We start from the raw sequence: 25,081 nt of genomic DNA, 5'->3' as shown, positions 1-25,081 counted from the left end.
AGGGCTGGGAGTATGACATGGTCCAACTAGGCTATGACATCTTCAGGAATGGGAATATGGTGTGGTCCAGCTAGTTTATGATATCTTGAGGGATGGGAGTATGGTGTGCTCCAGATAGACTATGACATCTTGAGGAATGGGAGTATGGGGTGGTTCTTCAACAAATAGGGAATTGAAGCTAGGCATGGTGACACTCATCTGTAAGCCTAGTACTTGGGAGCATAAGGAAGGAGGATAATTAAAAGCTTGAGCTTCATAACAACCCCATCCATTCCCATTCTGTACAACATAGATCTATATATGGAACTGTGAAGGAATGGTTAGTATTGGATGGGCATAAGAAGGAATGATACGCTTTATATTTTTGTCTCTTTACTGAGCCTGGGGAGTCCTGGAATGTAGTGAAAGGTAGGAGGAGAATTTTCTCTTCTTTTCTCTGCCTTTCTTTCTTTCTTTCTTTCTTTCTTTCTTTCTTTCTTTCTTTCTTTCTTTCTTTCTTTCTTTCTTTCTTTCTTTCTTTCTTTCTTTCTTTCTTTCTTTCTTGGATATTTTCTTTATTTACATTTCAAATGTTTTCCCTTTTCCAGGTCTTCCCTTCGAAAATCCCTTATCTCTTCCCCCTTCCCTTGCTTCTATGAGGGTGCTGCCCAACCCACCCACCCACTCCCATCTTCCTGCCCTGGCATTCCCCTGCACTGGGGTATCGAAAACCCCCAGGCCCAGGGGTCTCTCAGGAGGGGGTTTTTCTAACATTCTCTTTCTCTGCCTTGAAGAACATGCTGTAGGACTCAATACTTCTCCACAGCCTGACATTATCTACACTTTGCCATAGCTGTGAGGTACTCCTCAATACCATGGGAGGAAACATCAGAATGAATTCATTGATGCAGCCAGCTCTCTCAGGATAGAAAGAGCATATGGAGGGCTTTGTGCATCACTGTATTTGAGCTATCTCTTGTGTGCTGCCTTTTATGTTGTAGGCATATGTTGTTGTTATGTTGAAGTATCTTAAGAACTTAAGAGGAAGTATTTGCCATGGTTAATTTCACATTGCCTCTGTCTATAGCTTATAAATGGAAGAATGGTGTGAATGCTTGAGGATCATAGGCTAATTTCATATTCCTAAAGGCTCAGATAAGCCTCTCTTCACATCTGTTCTGTCCATCCTCAGATACAGAAATTATAAAAATTATAAAATTCCCCAAAAGAATTTAAAAAATAGTCACATAAGCTCAGTTTGCAATCATACACTTCTTCTCTGTATAAAACATATAGAGGGAATAGAGAATGGTAGAAAACCCTAAGTTAAGTGAAACATTTTAGACTTAACATTCCTGATGTTAAGTGCATATCTCTTTATCAAGTAAGTTTGTCTGCCAAAAACTGTTATGCATTGCCCTTGTGCTCTTTGTATTCTGATGTGAATTCTATTTCTTCCAGAGGGGCTACCCCAAGGAGGAGTGGATCACATACTCAAGGTGATTTCATGTGAACCTTCTCCCCATTCTAACTGGTCAAATACAGGCTAGAGCTTGTGATTGGGCACTGAAAAGGAAAGGTGTGGTTTTAGAGAGTGGAGGAAGGGTGGGGAGGCAGAGGAAGAAGGACAGAGGAAGAAGAGGTGGAAAGAAGATGGAACAGAACCACATGGCTTGGAGGAGCCACAAGTAGCAAGAGATGACATAGCTGTGCATTAGATCAGTGTAGTGGTGGATCTGCCCCATCTAGGCAGATAGCTTATAAATACAATAATTGGGTTGTGTGTTCTTTACACGGGCTTATTGGGGTTGGAGATTTACTACAACAGACATAAAGGTGATCCCCGACCCCAAAATCATTTTATTACATTCATTTTACATCCACCAGATGTCATGCTCCTGTCATGCATGTGTCAGGACCTAGCCAGAACTGTGGGGTTAGGCTAGATTAACAGAGGAGATGATACTGATGCTGCAAGTCAGGGAGCATCAACAGGAAGGATACAGACACTCCAGATGTATCCTTAGGAACAGCAGGAAACCAGCCCTTATTAATCAAGGACCTACTCTGTCCTCCCCACAGGACAGTTTCTTGTCAGGGAATCCTGGTTTTATTCTCCAGAAATAGATTTTCTTTCAGGGAGATATCAGCATTTATTTCCATGAGAGCAGATTTTAAAAATATATAAGTAATATTTAATATCTATAAAAATATACCATATATTATAAAATACAATGAATACCTATAGCCCATCATTCAATTTATACATTAAAAATAGTATTAGGCTTTTGCCCCCCTTTATCTGTTATGTTCTGTAGTCTATTATTTGTCATCATAGTGACACTGGCCAAATGTCATGGATCAGAATGTAGTTATGGTTGCTGAATATGCTGTTCACCTGTTTAAGTACAGCCTCTTAGTCTATTTGCTCATAAAGATCAGCTTCCATGAGAATAAGCATTAAAAACAAAGTTAACCATGGATTGCTTTCCCCTCCTAAAATTAGTGATTCTAAAAATTTTGAACTTGATAATTTAATAATAGAGTTAGTGGATCTAAGCTTTTTTTGGAAGTTGTACTTGTCAGTTCTATTTTTGGTTTCTTAGGAAACAAGTTAAAAACAGCTTTTTAGTCCTTCATGAATTTCTAATTACATTTCTTTCTCTTCATTTGAAAGGCTTGTTTTCTTTTTTAAAAGATACATGTGTTTTTCCTTATACTAGTTGGAATATTGGTTTTAAAAATTCATATCCCCTCCAAGCATGGCCATTAAAAATCTCTATATAAACGTTTTCAAAGAGCTTACACACAGAAGTCAGGTGCTCCAGGCAAAGCTCTTATCATTGAAGTTATTTAGCATGATCATGAGCATTCTGGTTGATTTTAGCAATTGAAGTGACATTCCACATTGAAATTCCTTCTCCTCAAATCATTGGCCACACTGACTGTTGTTGCATGAGGGTTTGTGTAACCCATCGCAGGGAATGGGTGTAGAGACAAACCTACTAGCTTTATTTCTGTAACTGGAGAAGGAACAATATGCATTTGAGTGGAAAGGGGTAGGGGGTAGAATCTGAACTTCATTAATCTCTTATTACCTGTACTATAAGTTTGTAGCTCCTGGGCTTTGCATATTGGCGGCTTTATGTCTTAGCCTAATGGATGTCCATGAAGTTACATGTTTTCTGAGGTACTTTAGTGATGAAAGCTGGGGGCTAGAGAAATGGCTAAGTTGGTAAATGGCTTACCATACAAGTCTGAGATTGTATACCCAGGACTTACATTAAAAACAGGACTTACATTAAAAAAACAGGTACAGTTGGGCACACCTGCAAGCCCAGTACTGATAGGCAGAGAGAGGATCCCAGGGTTGGATGGTCACTCAATGTGAGGAATCAGCAGGCTCAAGATTGAAGAGATTCATATAAACTAAAATGAAGAGTGACCAAGGAAGACCTAGTGAGCTTTGGCCTTTCCATGTTTGAAGACACAAGTTTATGCACATGTACACAGATTTATATATACACAAACATACATGCACACACAAAGAGATGAAAACTTGAGAAATATTTGTTATGTGATTGTTGCCTCTTTCTTGAGTATGAACCAAGGGAAATCTTTCTCTCTAAGCCTTCTTCCCTTCTGATGTTGTCCTTTTGGATTGGCCAAGCTGTTATTAATGGCTCTTCTGTTGCTGTCACCAGTTTTCAAAACAATTCTGATTGGCCATAGTAATCTGTGGGTTTTAAAGAGTGTGAATATGTACTCTTTTGCCTCGCTGTTTTGTGCTGCAACACTCCATGTGTGGGGAGTCCCCTTTGAGACTTTACCAGGAGCATTTTCACCCATCTTCACTCAGATGTCTTTCATTCAGGTCTTAGCTCAGACTTGTTCTTCTCTAGAAAGAACCCTACGAGTGTCCCAGCGCACCACCTTCAGTCTTATTTTTACTACAAGCAGTTATTGTCATTAATTCTCTTTTATTCTAACTGCTTCCTGTCCGTTTCCCACCAGAATGAAAGGCCCATGAAAGTTGGGCTATCTCTTGACACTCTCTGGTAAATCTTTTTTATCATCAAGAGTTAATAAAGCTTCTCTTGTAGGTATTTATCAGTCAAACATTAACAGCTCAAAGTAGTTCTCTTAAATAATTCATAAGCCCAATGCTCTGTTCTTTGAAGTACTTTGATTCATTGCTGGAGTCCATTTGTGGTGTCATAAACATAAATTACCCATGGTGGGCACTGAGGCAAGAGTGGGTAGGCTGGTTGGGGAGCACCCTCATAAGGGAACCGGGATAGGGGGTTTGTGGAGGGAAAACTGGGAAGGGGGATAACATTTGAAATGTAAATAAATAAAGTAACCCATAACAATTTTTAAAAATACCCATGGTGGAGTCATCTGTAAAGAACTAAGTGTATTTTCTCACCATTCAGGATGCTATGAAGAACAAGAGCAGGTTCTGACAAGCTCTGGTGTGCTTGATTATAGCTCCTAATATGGTGCCTTGTTGCTGTGTCCTCTGGAGGATGGGATCACTGTCTCCTCACAGGATAGAAGGTGTAGGGGAAGAAGCTGATAACTAAATTTTGGTTCCCCAATTGTTCATTGATTATGTCAATAAAGATGGCAGAAGATAATTGCTGGGTGAAGAGAAAAAGGCGGGATTTCTGGGCCCCAGGAGGAAGACGGGGGGGGGGGGGAGAGGAAAATTTGGACCAGGCTGTGGAGCAGATAGGAAGCTGCAGAAATGTAGGTCTCTTGGGGCACCTATAGTATGTAGCCTCTGCCACCAGTGGAGGCCAAGCAGGATGGAAAAAGCTACTGTTAGATTAGGATAGCAAATTCTTCCAGCCATTGAGTTATCTGGTCTGTTTTAAAATAATAAAAGTCTCTAGTGTTCTCTTTCCTTGGGGCTAAAGGGGACAGGAGAAGAGAGTGGGGGAGGGGGTGGCGAGAGGGGAGGAGGCAGTTAGCTGTACAAACAACAGCTCCCAGCATGTTCAAGAAAGGTGGTTACTAGAGGAATGGGCAGTGTTCTCTGGAAACACCAGCTGTCAACTAGCGGGACTGAGTGAGACAATGGTATGGGGCAGCTGTTCTTGGAGCATAGCTGGGCGCTCTGGGAGAACTCCCAAAGTACATGCAACAAGAAGGTAAAAGCCAAGTTCATTAGTGCTGAACACAGTCTCTTCTGCATTATGAAAGAGGAGCCTAATTGCTTCTTAAAGTTTCCAAGCTATTGACTGCCATTCATCTCATTAGCCTGTAAGTTCTAATACCTGAATTTTGAAGGAGACAAATTCAAACGATAACATTCATCTTGTATGTAAAACTCACTGTCTTAGTCAGGGTTTTACTGCTGTGAACAGACACCACAACCAAGGCAAGTCTAATAAAAAACCACAATTTTGATTGGGGTTGGATTACAGGTTCAGAGGTTCAGTCCATTATCATCAAGGCGGAAACATGGCAGTATCCAGGCAGGCATGGTGCAGGCAGACCTGAGAGTTCTATGTCTTCATCCAAAGGCTGCTAGCAGAAGACTGACTTCCAGGCAACTAGGGTGAGGGTCTTAAGCCCACACAGACAGTGACACGCCTATTCCAACCAGGTCACACCTATCCCAACAAGGCCACACCTCCAAATGGTGCCACTCCCTGGACCAAGAATATACAAACCATCACACTCACCAAAACCAGAGCAGACATTGTAGGAAAAATATCATGTGGTCAGAACCCCTTTAAGCAAAACCGAAACCTCTGATGGTGGAAGACTAGAAAGACAGGGGTATTTGGTTTTTTTATTTTTTATTTTTTATTTATTTATTACGTATTTTCCTCAATTACATTTCCAATGCTATCCCAAAAGTCCCCCATACCCTCCCCCCCACTTCCCTACCCACCCATTCCCATTTTTTTGGCCCTGGTGTTCCCCTGTACTGGGGCATATAAAGTTTGTGTGTCCAATGGGCCTCTCTTTCCAGTGATGGCCGACTAGGCCATCTTTTGATACATATGTAGCTAGAGTCAAGAGCTCCGGGGTACTGGTTAGTTCATAATGTTGTTCCACCTATAGGATTGCAGATCCCTTCAGCTCCTTGGGTACTTTCTCTAGCTCCTCCATTGGGGGCCCTGTGATCCATCCAATAGCTGACTGTGAGCATCCACTTCTGTGTTTGCTAAGCCCCGACATAGTCTCTCAAGAGACAGCTATATCTGGGTCCTTTCAGCAAAATCTTGCTAATGTATGCAATGGTGTCAGCGTTTGGAAGCTGATTATGGGGTGGATCCCTAGATATGGCAGTCTCTAGATGGTCCATCCTTTTGTCACAGCTCCAAACGTTGTCTCTGTAACTCCTTCCATGGGTGTTTTGTTCCCAATTCTAAGAAGGGGCAAAGTGTCCACACTTTGGTCTTCATTCTTCTAGAGTTTCATGCGTTTGGCAAATTGTATCTTCTATCTTGGGTATCCTAAGTTTCTGGGCTAATATCCACTTATCAGTGAGTACATATTGGGTGAGTTCCTTTGTGATTGGGTTACCTCGCTCAGGATGATGACCTCCAGGTCCATCCATTTGCCTAGGAATTGCATAAATTCATTCTTTTTAATAGCTGAGTAGTATTCCACTGTGTAAATGTACCACATTTTCTGTATCCATTCCTCTGTTGAGGGGAATCTGGATTCTTTCCAGCTTCTGGCTATTATAAATAAGGCTGCTATGAACATACTGGAGCATGTGTCCTTCATACCGGTTGGGACATCTTCTTGATATATGCCCAGAAGAGGTATTATTGCTGGATCCTCCGGTAGTACTATGTCCAATTTTCTAAGGAACCACCAGACTGATTTCCAGAGTGGTTGTACAAGCTTGCAATCCCACCAACAATGGAGGAGTGTTCCTCTTTCTCCACATCCTTGCCAGCATATGCTGTCACCTGAATTTTTGATCTTAGCCAGGGGTATTTGTTTTTAATGCCTTCCTTTCCAGGCTGTAGCTCAAGAGTCACATCATACTACCAAATCCATGGCACCTGACATGAGGTCCTCTGCACAGTACTAGAATATTTCTTTGGGCAACTAGTTCTCCCTGATCTTTAAGGCCTAGGAGTGATAGTGAGGCTCCATTGTTGCACACTGTGGGTTGCTTCATCTCACCTTCCTTTATCCTTGCTCATAGTTCTGAAAGTAGTTTGCTCTTACATTGGATCTGCCATCTATCCCTGAGAGAATATTGCTGACATAAAGTTGTACAGAAGGCAGCCCCCATTGTAAATATCCTCTGAGATACAATTTTATATGACCATGGCTCAGGTTGGCTTCAAACACTCAGTCTTCCTGCCTCAACCTTCTAAATTCTGGCATTATTAGTCTGCCCCACCACATTCGTTCCTATCATTGAAATACACACACACACACACACACACACACACACACACACACACACACACACACACACACACACACTTAACCCAGGCTTACTTCAAACTTGCTATGTAACCACTCTGACCTTGGGCTTGAACTCTTGATCTTTCTGCATCTCCCTCCCTATTTACCACTCCAATTGTTGGTGTGAACCTGAAAAAGTAAAGCCTAAAAATTAAGCAGACTAAAGTTTCACTTAATCGCCAACTTTTTTTTTTCTCTGTATAGCCCTGGCTGTCCTGGAACTCACTCTGTAGACCAGGCTGGCCTTGAACTCAGAAATCCGCCTGCCTCTGCCTCTGCCTCCCAAGTGCTGAGATTAAAGGCATGCACCACCACTGTCCGGCTTTAATCGCCAACTTTATTCAGAGTTTCAGACAATTTATACCCAGAGAGTTAAGAGTCACAGAAAAGTGTCCAATCACAAGGAAAAGCTAAATATGGCAGGAAAGCTGCATGTTGCAAAAATGTGTTTTTCCATAGTGGCATATAAACAAGTAACAATAGCCAGTTGTAATGAATCATTAAAGTAAACTCACTCCTATCCTGAAAGACTCCGAGAGGAGCCCCTCGCTCAGGCCTCAGGACAATAGTGGACACCCAAGAACTCACGATAGACCGAGCTTGTTGCAAACCACATGAGGCTTTATTGGGGAAAGCCAGAGCTCTGGGGACGACTCATATCGCACACAGGGGTAGAGGAGTCATCCTCGAGGGGAAAGAGTTCCCAGTTTTTATAGGCCCTCAGGGGGGAAAGGAGAAGGGGGGGGAGTAGGGGATTTCCAGATCTAAACAATGTCTATTCTCAAGAAATGGGTATGGGAGGGGTACAAGGAAAGAGTCTGGTGCAGGTGCAGCAACTCTGGATTGGCCCAGCTGTGGTTGCTGGGGAGTATCACAAACACCTGGCAATGGGCTTCATCAGTGGTCACACACATGGGTCAAGGAACGGTCAAAACATTGGCAGACACACAGGTTCAAGAAGTGGCCAGAGCATTGTGCACCTCTATTTTTCTAAATCAGTGAAGCTAGTTCTGCTAACACTGACATCTATCTTGCCAATTTCAGGGCTTCTGTGTCCTTTTACATTCTGTCAGGATCTTTCAATCCCATACTCCTGAGAGGGGCACAAAAGCACATACTAAGAACAATTCTAAGAACAATTCTGTGTTTTTGAAGAAACTGGGATCATAAGACTGTTATTGTCTTGTTTCCTTGGCGTTTTGTTTTTATTTTGTTTTTGTTTTTGTTTTTTCACAAGCACTCAGAATTCCATTTTACATGACTCCATTCTTGGACCATTTTCCAACACTTCCAAGTGATGGGATTATAGGAATATGCCACCAAGTTTGGTTTGTATATATAATATTTTTTTAGTGATTGTTATCACAAAATAGAAAGTACTTATTATGCATTAAAATTCCCAATAAACACCTTCCTAAAACATGACTTATTTTGGGTCAATCATGTACCTCAAATTGTTTATTCAGTAGTGACAGGAGGTTGTTTTGTTCCATCTATTTTTCCATTAATTTATTTGTCTAATTTATTTTGTGTGATATAAAATTTTTAAAAAGCAGTTGAATCATTCTGTTTTGAGAGTACCACAGAATAAAGCAAAGCTGACACTCACCACAAACACACATTCTGTAATAGCCATTTCCTGGTGACCTAATTTCAGAGAAGTGGCCTATACATCTTTGAATCAATTAGTTCATCAAATATTTACTGAGCACTTACCATGTGCCAGTCTCATCTACTTATTGATCTTAGTCTTTCCCGTGAGTAGTACTGACAGTTGTCTACCCCATGCAAATAGTTCTCCTGGTGTACTCTCATTCTCCAGGAAAGTGTACACACTTGAATAATAACTCATTAATTAGGCTGGCACTAAGTAGAAGGGTGTGTTGGTGAGGTTGTAAAAGAAGAAATACCTCCAGCGTAACAGTTGAGGGGAGTAGATGCCATTAAGCCCTGAATTTACCATAGGACTTGTCTACTGATGGGAGTGGGGGATCTGGGGACAATCAGCTAGAATAGAGGTTTGTCAGAAAACAAGACCATGGTGCATCAAACAGACGCAGCTAGTCTTTGCCTGCTGATTCATCACACACACACGTTTGTCCAAGCTGGATGAATAAAGCTGAGGTCTGGAAATGGACTTAATTAGAGAGTCTTGGTAATGTTTCTGCCTGGACAATCAGAGTTTCTGTTTGAACAATTGCATTTGATAATGGAGACCTTGAAGCCTTTTACTTCTTGGAAATATTGGTTTTACTTGCTGAACAAGCAAAGGTGGTTTTCACCTTGCTGACATTCAGTGAGTTTACAAATTCCACCCTCTCCACAGACGGTAGTGCTGGATTCTGCATTAGCCACTCTGATTTCACACACAGCAGAATCTGGGATGGGCATATCGTAGAGGACGAACAAATGCTTGCTTGTGAACATGATTTCTTCTATGCCATCATGGTGGGATATTAAAAAGCTATAATTCAAAGAAACAAGCTAAGCAAAGTAATCATACTTCCTGGGTGATCAAGCTACTTTCCAGGGGAACCCCTAACATTTGGGTGTCTTTGGGTATCATGGACTCAGTTCCCAATTGTTTTGTTTTGATAAGATCATTGTATAACAAATGTTTGAAATGTTCTTGTAAAGACTCTTCCAGCAATGTCCCCCACTGAGCAAATGGGTCAGTCTTTTCAGCTACTTCCTTGACAGGAAACTAGTGGTTGCCACCTCCCCCACCTTGTCAGGAGCATTTCAATAGCATCTATATCTCTCTTCCTTTTTGTAAAGGTAGATACTAGGTTAAGCCATGGTGGGAGTACTAAACTTTCAGATCATAATGTCTAAATGATGATACAGAGTTAAAAACTCATACTGCACAGTCAAAATTAGGTCCACATAGAATTTAGAATTTAATTTTCACCACCATAGGTGCCAGTGTTGAGAGTCATGGTTAAGAAATGGTTGGACTCGTTTTCTCTCTGCTCTTTTTCAGACTAGTGTATGCCATGACATATTTCTGTGACTATATCAGTGGTCTGATGAGGAAGAGAATGTTCACTAGTCTTGATGATATCTTTATAAGGCTTAAGGATCATTTGGTCCTTATTACTTTTGATGGGAGTGAGACAAGACAAAATATAAAGGAAAACTCGAGGCTTAATTGCTCTAACTCTGAGCAGGTGAGAATGTGAGAAGGAAACACTGAGCTCTAGGGACTGAACTGGTCTGTTACCTACATGATGGAGTCAGAAATGTGGCTCATAAAGATGGAGAGAAGCAGTGAGAGGGAAGAGGACAGGAACAGCCCTAGAGAGATGGCTCCCTCTGACTCTGCTTCAGTTCCTTGAAGCCTGTCGAGTTTTAATTTTCTGGCCATATTTGTACAAGACTTCTCTTTTTCCCGGTACTAAACCCTCTTAACTTAAGCTACCAATTTGGCTTGGTACCATTTGAAATCAGTGAGTTCTGAATTGGAATGATCTATGTTAAGATAGCTCTGTCTAATAAATAAGCAGAAACTAAGGTATTTGCTAAAGTCTAAGAGCATCGAATACCAAACTTGCATTATGATTACATCTAAAGCAACCCCCCAATTCTTCTGTTCCAACAAGTAAATTTTTTTAGTTCCTCCAAAATATGCTCTTTAACTTGCCATGAAATTTAAATTCTATAAAAGCCAGGGTTGAGCTTTGCCTTGTACAGGTTTATGTGAACCACACCTAGCAGAGTCCAGTAAATAGTGTGTGATTAATAAAACTCTTTTTTCCTCAATAGCTAGTAAAAGCCAAGAGCTTGCATTCAGAGCTTTTTATGCTCTCTTAGTTATGGTCAAACAAAATTTAATTGATTTAAGACTTTTGCTTGTGGGTCATAAAATCTACCACTATTACAGATATCCATCAGCCCACACTGTTTAGTGAACTCAAGGAGAAGACAAATGAACCATGGGTATTTTTAACCACTGCCACTGAAGCAGGCCACTGGGTTGTGCAGAAAACATTTCTGGAATCAAAAACTTGGAGAAAAGGATAATGTAAAATATATTTGGAGACACCTGATCAACAATTCACTTTCTTCATAATTTATGCCTCTTGCTTAGTCAAAGCCCACAGCTTACAGTTTGCTGATGCATTCTTCCTCAGCAGTTCCGTTGTTTAATATTTCTTGCATTGTTTAATATGTTTTCCTCCTGTGGTGGCAAGAATGGAGATGTGCTTTCTTCTCACACTTGAGACTTCCTAACTTTTTTATTTACTTACCTGCCCTTGAAGACAATTAGGATCCTGGGCTCAAGGTATTGTTGCAATGTATTTGTTTGTAAACAGTTTCCTTGAGTAAATAAATAACATGAATTGAAGCATGCACCATGGTTGCAATGCAGATTTGTTCTTTAGTGGCTTTGAGCATGCTTAGAAGCCACTTTGAATTACATTCTATCCAATTAGTTTTTTTCCAAATCTTATGCTGTTTCTAAAATCATGTTATTATGTGTTCTTGTTTAATTAGGGTGCTTATTAACTCTTGATGTTAATTCAAGATAAATGAACTAAAAAGAAACTTCCAAAATGAGATGACAAACATAAGCCTCAGTTGTCATAAGTGTCAGCCATTATACATACTATACTCTTCATGATTTTGGTGTCTTCTTTTCTGTTCCCTTGCAAGTAAATGTGTTGGCCCATTTCCATTTAGCTCTAATTCTCTATGTAGTGATTTTCATTGTTGCAAATAAAATTCATTTATTTGTGTCAAAATATAATTTAGAAATGCAAACTAAGTGTTCCCCTGCAGAGAATGTAGTCTGTTTTATTTTTTTTTTAATTTTTTCATTGAATATATTTTTATTTATATTTCAAATGTTATCCCCTTTCCCAGTCCTCTCCCCTCTGGAAACCTCCTATACCATCCCCCTCCCCATGCTTCTATGAGGGTGTTCTCCCACCCCCCATCCACTCCCACCTCCCCACCCTGGCATTCCCTTACACAGAAGCATCCAACCTTCACAGGACCAAGGACCTTTCCTCTCATTGATACTTAACAAGGACGTTCTCTGCTACATATGCAACTGGAGCCATGGGTCCTTCCATATGTACTCTTTGGTTGGTGGTTTAGTTCCTGGGACTTCTGTAGGCTCTGGTTGGTTGATATTGTTGTTCTCCTATGGGATTGCAAACCCCTTCAGCGCCTTCAGTCCTTCAGTTCTCTAACTCCTCCATTGGGGATCCCGTGCTCAATTCAATGGTTGGCTGCAAGCATCCACCCCTATATTTGTCAGACTCTGGAAGGGCTTCTCAGGAGACAGCCATATCAGGCTTCTGTCAGCCATCACTTCTTGGCATCCACAATAGTGTCTGGGTTTGGTGACTATATATGGGATGGATCACCAGATGGGGCAGTCTCTCGATAGCCTTTCCTTCAATCTCTGCTCTACAGTTTGTCTCCATATTTCCTCCTGTGAGTACTTTGTTCCACTTTCTAAGAAGGACCAAAGAATCCACACTTTGGTCTTCATTTTTTTTATTAGGTATTTTCCTCTTTTACATTTTCAATGCTATCCCAAAGGTCCCCCATACCCACCCCCCCAGTCCCCTACCCACCCACTCCCCCTTTTTGGCCCTGGCGTTCCCCTGTACTGGGGCATATAAAGTTTGCAAGTCCAATGGGCCTCTCTTTGCAGTGATGGCCCACTAGGCCATCTTTTGATACATATGCAGCTAGAGACAAGAGCTCCGGGGTACTGGTTAGTTCATATTGTTGTTCCAACTATAGGGTTGCAGATCCCTTTAGCTCCTTGGGTAATTTCTCTAGCTCCTCCATTGGGGGCCGTGTGACCCATCCAATAGCTGACTTTGATCATCCACTTCTGTGTTTGCTAGGCCCTGGCATAGTCTCACAAGAGAGAGCTATATCTGGGTCCTTTCAGCAAAATCTTGCTAGTGTATGTAATGGTGTCAGCATTTGGAAGCTGATTATGGGATGGATCCCTGCATATGGCAATCACTAGATGGTCCATCCTTTCGCCACAGCTCCAAACTTTGTCTCTGTAACTCCTTCCATGCGTGTTTTGTTCCCATTTCTAAGAAAGGGTAAAGTGTCCACACTTTGGTCTTCGTTCTTCTTGAATTTCATGCGTTTGGCAAGTTGTATCTTATATCTTGGGTATCCTAAGTTTCTGGGCTAATATCCACTTATCAGTGAATACATATTGTGCGAGTTCCTTTGTGATTGGGTTACTTCACTCAGGATGATGCCCTCCAGGTCCATCCATTTGCCTAGGAATTACATAAATTCATTTTTTAAAATAGCTGAGTAGTATTCCATTGTGTAAATGTACCACATTTTCTGTATTCATTCCTCTGTTGAGGGGCATCTGGGTTCTTTCCAGCTTCTGGCTATTATAAACAAGGCTGCTATGAACATAGTGGAGCATGTGTGCTTCTTACCGGTTGGGACATCTTCTGGATATATGCCCAGGAGAGGTATTGCGGGGTCCTCCGGTAGTACTATGTCCAATTTTCTGAGGAACCGCCAGACTGATTTCCAGAGTGGTTGTACAAGCTTGCAATCCCACCAACAATGGAGGAGTGTTCCCCTTTCTCCACATCCTCGCCAGCATCTGCTGTCACCTGAGTTTTTGATCTTAGCCATTCTGACTGGAGTGAAGTGGAATCTCAGTGTTGTTTTGATTTGCATTTCCCTGATGATTAAGGATGTTGAACATTTTTTCAGGTGCTTCTCTGCCATTCGGTATTCCTCAGGTGAGAATTCTTTGTTCAGTTCTGAGCCCCATTTTTAATGGGGTTATTTGATTTTCTGGAGTCCACCTTCTTGAGTTCTTTATATATATTGGATATTAGTCCCCTATCCGATTTGGGATAGGTAAAGATCCTTTCCCAATCTGTTGGTGGCCTTTTTGTCTTATTGACGGTGTCTTTTGCTTTGCAGAAGCTTTGCAATTTTATGAGGTCCCATTTATCGATTCTTGATCTTACAGCACAAGCCATTGCTGTTCTATCCAGGAATTTTTCCCCTGTACCCATATCTTCGAGGCTTTTCCCTATTTTCTCCTCTATAAGTTTCAGTGTCTCTGGTTTTATGTGGAGTTCCTTAATCCACTTAGATTTGACCTTAGTACAAGGAGATAGAAATGGATCAATTCTCATTCTTCTACATGATAACCGCCAGTTGTGCCAGCACCATTTGTTGAAAATGCTGTCTTTTTTCCACTGGATGGTTTTAGCTCCCTTGTCAAAGATCAAGTGACCATAGGTGTGTGGATTCATCTCTGGGTCTTCAATTCTGTTCCATTGGTCTACTCATTTTTTATGAGCTTCATGTGGTCTGTGAATTGTATCTTGGATGTTCTAAGCTTTTGGGCTAATAACCACTTATCAGTGAGTGTATACCATGTGTATTCTTTTGTGACTGGATTACCTCACTCAGAATGAAATTTTATAATTCCATCCATTTGCCTAAGAATTACATGAATTCATGGGCTGGCTAGATGGCTCAGTGGATTAGAGCACTGACTGCTTTTCCAAGGGTCCTGAGTTCGAACCCCAGCAATCACATGGTGGCTCACAACCACCTGTAATGAGATCTGACATTCTCTTCTGGAGCATCTGAAAACAGATAGAGGGTACTTATGTATAATTACAAATACATCTTTTTTTAAGAAAAGAAATTCATGAATTGATTGTATTGGGTTCGATCCAGCTTTATAGATATTATAAGTAAGGCTGCTATGAACATAGTGGAGCATGTATCCTTGTTATACATTGGAGCATCTTTTGCGTATATGCCCAGGAGTAGTGTAGCTGGGTACTCGGGTAATAATATGTCTAATTTTCTGAGGAACCACCAGAGTGATTTCCAGAGTTGTTGTACCAGCTTGCAATCCCACCATCAATGAAGAACTGTTTTTCTTTCTCCACATCCTCACTAGCATCTACTGTCACCTGAGTTTTTGATCTTAGCTATTCTGACTGGTGTGAGGTGGAATCTCAGGGTTGTTTTGATTTGCATCTTCCTGATGACTAAGGATGTTGAAATTTTCTTTAGGTGCTTCTCAGCCATTTGATATTCCTCAGTTGAAAATTCTTTGTTTAGCTCTGTACCACATTTTTTTGTTTGTTTGTTTTTGTTTTTCAAGACAGGTTTTCTCGGTATAGACCTGAAACAGGTTGGCCTTGAACTCAGAAATCTGCCTGCTTCTGTCTCCCAAGTCTGGTATTAAAGGTGTCCCCACCACTGCCCAGTCCTGTACCACATATTTTAATAGGGTTATTTGGTTCTCTGGAGCCTAATTTCTTGAATTCTTTATATATATTGAATATTAGCCCTCTATCTGGTGTTAGGATTGGTAAAGATCTTTCCCCAATCTGTTGGTTGCCCTTTGGTCCTATTGACAGTGTCCTTTGTCTTACAAAAGCTTTGCAATTTTATGAGGTCCCATTTGTCTTTTTGACCTTAGAGCATAGCCATTGGTGTTCTGTTCGGGAAATCTCCCCCTGTGCTTAGGTGTTCGAGGCTCTTTCCCACTTTCTCCTGTATAATTTTCAGTGTATCTGGATTTATGTGGAGGTCCTTGATCCTCTTGGACTTGAGCTTTATACAGGGAGATAAGAATGGATAGATTTGCATTCTTCTACAAGCTGACCACCATTTGAACCTGCACCATTTGTTGAAAATGCTGTCTTTTTTCCACTGAACGGTTTTAGCTCCTTTGTCAAAGATCAAGTGGCAACAGGTGTGTGGGTTTATTTCTGGGTCTTCAATTCTATTCCATTGGTCTTCCTTCCTGTCTCTGTAGCAATACCATGCAGTTTTTACCACTATTGCTCTTTAATACAGCTTGAGGTCAGGGATGGTGATTCCCCCAGAAGTTCTTTTATTGTTGAGAATATCTTGGTTTTTTGGTTTTCCAAATGAATTTGCAAATGGCTCCTTCTAACTCTTTGAAGAATTGAGTTGGAATTTTGATGGGGGCTGGATTGAATCTGTAGATTGCTTTTGGCAAGATGGCCAGTTTTACTGTATTAATCCTGCCAATTCATGAGCATGGGAGATCTTTCTGTCTTCTAGATCTTCTTTGATTTCTGTGTTTAGAGACTTGAAGCTCTTGTCATACAGATCTTTCACTTGCTTTGTTAGAGTCACTCCATGGTATGTAATATTATTTGTGACTATTGTGAAGGGTGTTGTTTCCCTAATTTATTTCTCAGCCTGTTTATCTTTTGAGTAGAGTAAGGCCACTGATTTGTTTCAGTTAATTATATATCCAGCCACTTTGCTGAACTTGTTTATCAGCATTAGGAGTTCTCTGGTGGAATTTTTGGGGGCCACTTAAGTATACTACCATATCATCTGCAAATAGTGATATTTTGACTTCTTCCTTTCTAATTTGTATCCCGTTGACCTTCTTTTGGTGTCTAATTGCTCTGGCTAGGATTTCGAGTACTATAGTGAATTGACTCACCAGAGCTCCCAAGCACTAGTCCACCAACCAAAGAATACACATGGCTCCAGCTCAATATGTAGCAGAGGATGATATTGTCAGGCATCAATGTGAGAGGTTCTTGGTCCTATCAAAGTTCCATAGATGCCTCGGTGTAGGGGAATTGAGGGCAGGTAGATGGGAGTGATGGGTGCATGGGTGGGAGAATGCCTCATAGAAGCAAGGGGAAGGAAGACGGGATAATGAGTTTCTGGGATAAAGGGAAATAAGAAAATGGGTTAACATTTGAAATGTAAAAAAGAAAATATCCAATGAATAGGTAAGGAGAAAGTGGGCAACCTTGTCCAGTCCCTGATTTTAGTGGGATTGCTTCAAGTTTCTCTCCATTTACTTTGAGGTTGACTACTGGTTTTTCTCTATATTGCTTTTCCTATGTTTAGACATCGACCTTGAATTCCTGATCTTTCCAAGACTTTTACCATGAAGGGATGTTGAATTTTGTCAAGTGCTTTTTCATCATCTAATGAGATGATCACATGTGTTTTTTTTTCCTTTGAGTTTGTTTATATAGTAGATTACATTGATGGATTTCTGTACATTGAACCATCCCTGCATTCCTGGGATGAATTCTACTTGATCATGATAGATGATCTTTTTGATGTATAAGTGGATTCAGTTTGCAAGAATTTTGTTGAGAAATCAACCAAATTGAGGCCAAAAGAACTATACAAAGAATCAACAAAACCAGGAGCTGGTTCTTTGAGAAAATCAACAAGATAGATAAACTCTTAGCCAGACTAACCAGAGGTCGGAGAGACAGTATCAAAATTAATAAAATCAGAAGTGAAAAGGGAGACATAACAACAAAAACCATGAAAATTCAAAAAATCATCAGAATCTACTACAAAAGTTTATACACAACTAAATTGGAAAATTTGCATGAAATGGACAATTTTCTAGACATATACAAGTTGTCAAAGTTACCACAGGATAAGCTTAACCATCTAAACTGTCCCATAACACCTAAAGAAATAGAATCAGTCATTAAAAGTCTCCCAACCAAACAAAGATGAGGACCAGATGGGCTTTGTATAGAATTCTATTAGACCTTTAAGGAAGACCTAATACTAATACTCTTCAAACTGTTCCATAAAATAGAAACAGAAAGTACACTACTCAATTCACTCTATGAAACCACAATTATGCTTATACCTAAACCATACAAAGACAAAACAAAGAAAGAGAACTTCAGACCAATCTCCTTTATGAACATTGATGCAAAAATACTCAATAAAATGCTTACTATCCAAGAACACATCAAAACTAACAAAGAATTCTCAACTGAGGAATACTAAATGGCTGAGAAGCACCTGAAAAAATGTTCAACATCCTTAATCATCAGGGAAATGCAAATCAAAACAACCCTGAGATTTCACCTCTCACCAGTCAGAATGGCTAAGGTCAAAAACTCAGGTGACAGTAGATGCTGGCAAGGATGTGGAAAAAGAGGAACACTTCTCTATTGCTTTTGGGATTGTATGCTGGTACTGCTACTCTGGAAATCTGTCTGGAGGTTCCTCAGAAAATTGGACATAGTACTACTGGAAGATCCAACAATACCACTATTGGTCATATACCCAGAAGATGTTCTAACTTGTAATAAGGACCCATCCTCTACTATGTTCATAGCAGCCTTATTTATAATAGCCAGATATTGGAAAGAACTCAGATGTCCCTCAACAGAGGAATGGATACAGAAAATGTGGTACATTTACACAATGGAGTAGTACTCAGCTATTAAAAAGAATGAATTTATGAAATTCTTAGGCAAATGGATGTTTCTGGAAGATATCATCTTGAGTGAGGTCATCCAATCACAAAAGAACACACTTGATATGTACTCACTGATAAGTGGATATTATCCCAGAAACTTAGAATACCCAAGATACAATTTGCAAAAACACATGAAAATCAAGAAGAAGGAAGACCAAAGTGTGGCTACTTTGTTCCTTCTTAGAAGGGGGACCAAAATACCCATGGAAGGAATTACAGAGACAAATTTCAGAGTTGAGACTGAAAGAAGGACCCTCCAGAGACTGTCTTACCCTGGGATCCATCCCATAAACAACCACCAAACCCAGACACTATTGCATATAGCAACAAGATTTTTCTGGCAGTACTCTGATATAGCTGTCTCCTGTGAGGCTATGTCAGTGCCTAGCAAATTCAGAAGTGGATCCTCACATCTATTGGATGGAACACAGGGTCCCCAATGAAGGAGCTAGAGAAAGTACCGAAGGATCTGAAGTGGTCTGCAGCCCTATAGGAGAAACAACAATATAAACTAACCAGTACCCCCAGAGCTTGTGTTTCTAGCTGCATATGTAGCAGAGGATTGCCTAGTCGGCCATCACTGGGAGGAGAGGCCCTTGGTCTTGAGAAGATTCTAGGCCCCAGTATAGGGTAATGCCAGGGCCTGAAAGTGGGAATTGGTGGGTTGGGGAACAGGGGAGGGGAGAGGGTATAGGGGATTTTTCAGAGAGGAAACTAGGAAAGGTTATAACATTTGAAATGGAAATGAAGAAAACATGTAATAAAAAAAAAGAAAGTGGTTGGTCACTTCCATAACGTCTGTGCCACTACTGCATCAGTATATCTTGCAGGAAAAACACAGTTATAGGTCTCAGGGTTTGTAGCTGGGGGAGATTGATAATCACTTTTCTCTTCTGGTAGTGTGCAGAGTGCCTTCCAGTACCATGAAAAGTAGTCAGTAGGAGTCAAGCTTCTAGTTAGGTACCAGCTCAGCCTCAGTGACATATGCAACTGTTGTCCTTATCAATAGGGCCTTACCATTAGGTTGTATAGTGTAACCAATATCTTTGGTAGTAGTCTATGATGCTTGGGGGTTTCCTTGGGGCTCTATATCTATACCTACATCTATATCTATATAGCTGACTGTCTCTGTCTCTCTCTGTCTCTCTCTCTCTCTCTATCTATCATCATCTATTCTATTCTATCTATAAAGAATGTATATGTTCAGAAAGAGAATGATATAAATATATGTATAAATATATGCCATGTTTTAATTTTATTTTTTATATATAGTGTATGTATATGTGTGTGGGTGTTTGGCTGCCAGAAGTTGATGTTAGGTGTCTTCTTCCTTCCTCAATTGTTCTTCACATCCTTCCTCCCTTCCCTCTTTCTTCCTTCCTTGATTGCTCTTTCATTTATTTATTTGTTTATTTATTTATTGAGACAAGTTCTCTCACTGAACTTGGAGCACACCAATTTAGCTAGTCCAGGTTTAAGTGGACACTTAAGACTAGAACTGAGGTATTCAGGCTTGTACATAGTAAGCAGTTTAGTGATAACACCATATCCCTAGATCCAGACTGTTGTTTTATATATATATATATATGAATACATACATATATGTATATATGTATAAAGAATGATTTAAAGAAAATGACTTGTGCATTTTGTGGGGTTGGCAATGTGAAGTTTATTGGACTGGCTACCAGAGTATAAGTTCAGATAAGATTTATTGTTTTCTATTAAGTCTGAAGACTATACACTCAAAATTTCAATGTCACAATCTGGAGACAAAATTCTTGATCTCAGAAGTCTGTCCTTGCTTTTCATTTCTTCACCTATTGGATAAACTTCCCTCACATTGTGGAGATGTGTTTTTCTAGACATTAACTGATTGCAAATGTTAGTCACATTCAAAAAGTACCTCGACAGGAGAAGGGCGACCCCATAGGAAGCCCAGCAGTCTCAACTAACCCAGACCCCCGAGATCTTTCTGACAATGAGCCACCAACCAGGCAACATAGACTAGCTGGTATGAGGCCCCAACACATATACAGCAAAGGACTGCCTGGTCTGGTCTCAGTGAGAGAGGATTTGGCTAGTCCCTTGAGAGACTTGAGGCCTCAGGGAGTGGAGAAGTCTGGTAAGGATTAACGCAGTGGGGACAGCATCTTGGAAATAATGGGGAATAGGGAATAGGATGAGTAACTGTCAGAGGGGAATAATGACTGGATTATTAAAAAAATAAAATAAAATAAAAGCAATAAAAAATTACCTCTAGAGCAAGAACCAGCCTAGACTTTGACAAAACAATTGAGCACCTTAGTCTAGCCAAGTTAACAAAATTTGCCATCAACAATGCATCTTGTATACATTGTTGTGAATGTAGCAGTGGCCAAATTAAAGCTCTTGGTTAGAAATTTTTCTAACTTGGGTTCAATAGTCTATACAACACTACTGTAATGAAGATGCTAAATTAGACCTTAGTACTCTGAAGTGAATGAACAGGATACAAAACACAAAGCATACACAATAATTCTTATCAGTTTATTCATCATTTTTTCAATACTTTGTTCTTTGAAACTTGGGTTTTATGTTTTTTCCACACATTCTGTATTGGCCAATTTTATATACATACAATGTGGATTAAAAAGAGAAGACTAATCATCTAGCCACCTGATTTCTGCATTGCTAAAATTGTTACAGCACAGAATGTTCCAGGATCTTGCACAGATCCACTCTTATCTCATGGGCTGTGTTCCTCATATGGTTTATGTGTGCCTTCAGCCCAGGGAGACCCTGTTCCCACTTTACTCTGACCCCCACCATCTAGTTAGGGGATCTTTCAGGCATGCTTACTCTCGAGCCTTCTTTTTTATCCTCATATCATTGTCTTTCTAATTTAACTCACATTTTAAAAATTTCTTTTACTCATCTTCTTCTGCAGCCATAGCATGCCCCCTTCATTGTTTGTTTTTTAATGCCTAAATTTGATTAGTTATGATCCAAGCATTGATAATAATAAGCTATTCTCCATTTATATTTCTTATTTTCACTTTACATGGAAGCCTTCATTGTATTTTTTCTTTTTAAAGGTTATTCTTGTTTGCTTTTTAGATCTTTAGAACTGTGAATGGTAGTTTATTGTGTTTCTTTTTAATTGTCAGAGTTTGACGTCCTTTCCTTTGGCATCATATGGCTTCTATGATTGGGCAGAAAATTAGATTTTGTCCAGAGTAGCAAGATACAACAGAAATGACTTTCTTAGCTCTAAAGACTTCTTACTGCTGAGGCCTAAACTAATGTAGTGGCCTACAGGTTGACTTAATTCATTAGACAGCCTGCTGATAAGAAATTATGTTTAGTCTTTGGAAGAAGAGATAATTTCTTTTTTAGGACTCAGTTGGTTTCCAGTTGAAAGGGAAAGCAGAAGGAACACTGTCACTTGCCTAGGTGTTGAGTAAGACTCTGTGTGACCCATCAGCTTTCTGGGGTTAGTTAAGTGTCCACTGGTGTTGCTACAGCTCACTCTGTGGCTGTGTGTATGGATGAATACACAGTCGCTGAAGCTGTTTCTCAAAAAGCTCATTGGCTTTCACTTTGCTTTCTCTTGAAGAGCACTGAGGAAATGAGAAAACACTGCAAGGTTTTGTTTTTTTTTTTTTTTTTTGGCAAGCTCAGTTTTTCAAACTGTTTTTGCAGATGTATTTCATCAACTCTTAAGAATGGAGCAAGGAATGTTTTCTGGCTTCTAGGTTTGTACCACCCAGAAACCGAAAAAAAAAAATGTTTTCTTAAATTATGGTATTTGATGGTGGGAGGTACAGAATCTTTTTAATTTTTGTCAATTGTTAAGTTTAAAACTTTTAGGTAGTACATTTTAAATGTTTAAGTGGTATTTAAGTATTCCAAGCAAAATAATGCTGTTTTCCAGCGTGTATACTTAGTTCTAGATTGGCATTTGACTTTCATTTTGGGTTGTTGTGATAGTTGTTTTTAGTTAGTAGTTTACATGGAAAGAAGATAAAAGTGGTTCATGGTTAGTTTTTTTCCTGGAAAATTTTAAAACACTGTCCATACTGTTTTACAATTTCTCTTATTCAGAGTCTCTCCAGGGTGTTGATTCTTACTATTCAGTGGGACTTGGGGTTTACTAGTCCCCAAGTGCACTCCTCACAGAGCATCTCTGAGTCTTTGAGTCAGACAAGAGTGATGTGAGTCGACAGAGCAGCCTGCCATGGATGCCTTCTTCATTTGGCCAACATTCTTGTCCAGCTCCCACTTGTAATAAGCATGGGCACTAGCCTGTCTCCTTAGAAACTGACAGTTTCATAAAAAGTGAAAACAGTCCAGGATCACAACTGTTACAGAAATGGCTCCTCTCTGTGCTTGTGCTTCCAATGTCCTTGAAAGAGAGAGCGCTCTCTGGGCTGCACTGAGCTTTGAAGTTGAGAAACAAGTCAGAAGCAAAGTCATAGAAAAATCTACTTTGAAATTTTAAAAAAAAATAGAATTTAAACCATGCTTTCCTCTATCTTTTTTTTTAAGACTTATTTTATTATTGTTTCCATGTGCATGTTCCTGGCGAGACTAGAAGATCCTCTACAGCTGGAGTTACAGGCAGCTGTAAGGCACACAATTTAGGTGCTGGGAAATCAGATCCTCTGGAGGAACAGCAAGAGCTCTTCACCCCTGAGTCACCTCTACATTTCTTATCCTTTTCTCTAAAATCCTGGATAGAGCTAATGTGTGCCACATAGCAGTGGTCTCTAAGCTGAGGAGTACAGCCCACACTCTTGAATAATAAATAATTCCTGTGGACTTCTAGTGTTGACCGCAGTTATTTTTACTACTATGTTATTTATGTGTGGAGATAAAACTACATATAATCTAATGCTTATAAATCTGAACAAAATACAATTAATAAAGTTACAGGTTAAATACAAATGGGACTACAAAACCATAATAATTCAAACATAATTCAGGATTGTAACTCAGTTTAGATCAGCATTCATTTACCAGGGTGAGCACTTTAGTTGATGACACAGGGGTGAGGTTTAGTGGAAAGGTGCTGCTAGCAGTCTAATTCTGTGCCTCATCTGATTCTGCATTGGGATTTTGATAATAATTAGCCAACAAATGCCAGTTTTCATAGTATGTGACTGAAAACAATATTGTATATTTAAGTTTTTGATTGGAAGTTGAGGTAATAAAGTCTATTCTAGCAGACTTCTGCTGTCTTAGAGAGACATGTAGATGTGTGACATGATAGCTCTCTAAAACATCATCATTTGAAGGTAAAGTTAGACTGTCTTAGTTCGGGTTTCTATTATTGCTACTAAACATGATGACCAAAAAAATAAGTTGGAGAGAAAAGGGTTTATTTCATATTGCTATACATTATTGAAGGAAGCCAGGACAGGAACTCAAACAGAGTAGGATCCTGAAGGCAGGAGCTGATGCAGAGAACATAGAGAAGTCTGCTTACTGGATTGTTTCACAAATTTTGTGCAGCCTGCTTTGTTGCAGAACCAGAACCACCAGCCCAGGGATAGCACATCCCACAAAAGGCTGGGCCCTCTGCCATTGGTCACTAATTGAGAAAATAAATGCCTTACAGCTGGATCTCATGGCAAATAGTTAATTGGGGCTGGCTTACAGTTTGAGAGGTTTAGTCCATTATTCTCATAGCAGGAAGCATGGCAGTGTCTAGGCAGACTTGGGGCTGCAGGAGCCTAGAGCTCTATATCTTGATTCAAACAAAGGTAGCCAGGGGGAGACTGCTTTTGTTTGACACTGGGCATAGCTTGAGTATTTAAGACTGCAAAGCTGTGCCTTCACAGTGACACACTTCCTCTAACAAGGTCACACCCCCTACAATAAGGCCACATCTCCTAATAATGCCACTTCCAATGGATAAGCATTCAAACATATGAATCTATGAGGGCCAAACCTATTCAAAACACCATAGGACCCAACCATTCTAACCATAAAATTCAGTAATGGTTCATAAATACCTCACACACATAATCTTTTAGTGTGCCTGTATGTGGGCTAAGAACCATCACAGAAGGTCAGGTATTGAACTTTGCATATTGAAGCTCAAAAAGTTTGGAGTTTGGTGCATTTTGGATTTCAATTTTTGAATCAAGGGTGCTTAATCCAAGTATAATAAGACTAAAATGTTCATAGTCATTGTAGGTGATTTTTATTGAATTTGTTTCCTCTTGTAAATATTCCACAGCTTAAAAGTCAGCATAGATCAAGCACAGAGTAGTCATCTAGTCACAGCAAATAGACTTAATCTCAGACTCTGACAAGTATTTACCCACTGAAAACCAGGAGGATTCACAAGATTTAGACATCATGTGTTCTGATTTTTGTTGATGA

At 40.0% G+C, this 25,081-nt stretch overlaps 1 protein-coding gene across 1 annotated transcript in view; it reads left to right on the top strand.

The window, feature by feature from the left end:
- Acyp2 (acylphosphatase 2, muscle type) overlaps positions 1-25,081 on the top strand; it is a 143,617-nt gene that overhangs the window by 47,108 nt on the left and 71,428 nt on the right. The window lies entirely within an intron of this gene.

Source organism: Mus musculus, chromosome 11, assembly GCF_000001635.26.
Source record: "Mus musculus strain C57BL/6J chromosome 11, GRCm38.p6 C57BL/6J".
NCBI classification, from domain to species: domain Eukaryota; kingdom Metazoa; phylum Chordata; class Mammalia; order Rodentia; family Muridae; genus Mus; species Mus musculus.
Note: the sequence above shows the minus strand (reverse complement) of the source record. Positions and strands in the feature narration are given on the sequence as shown.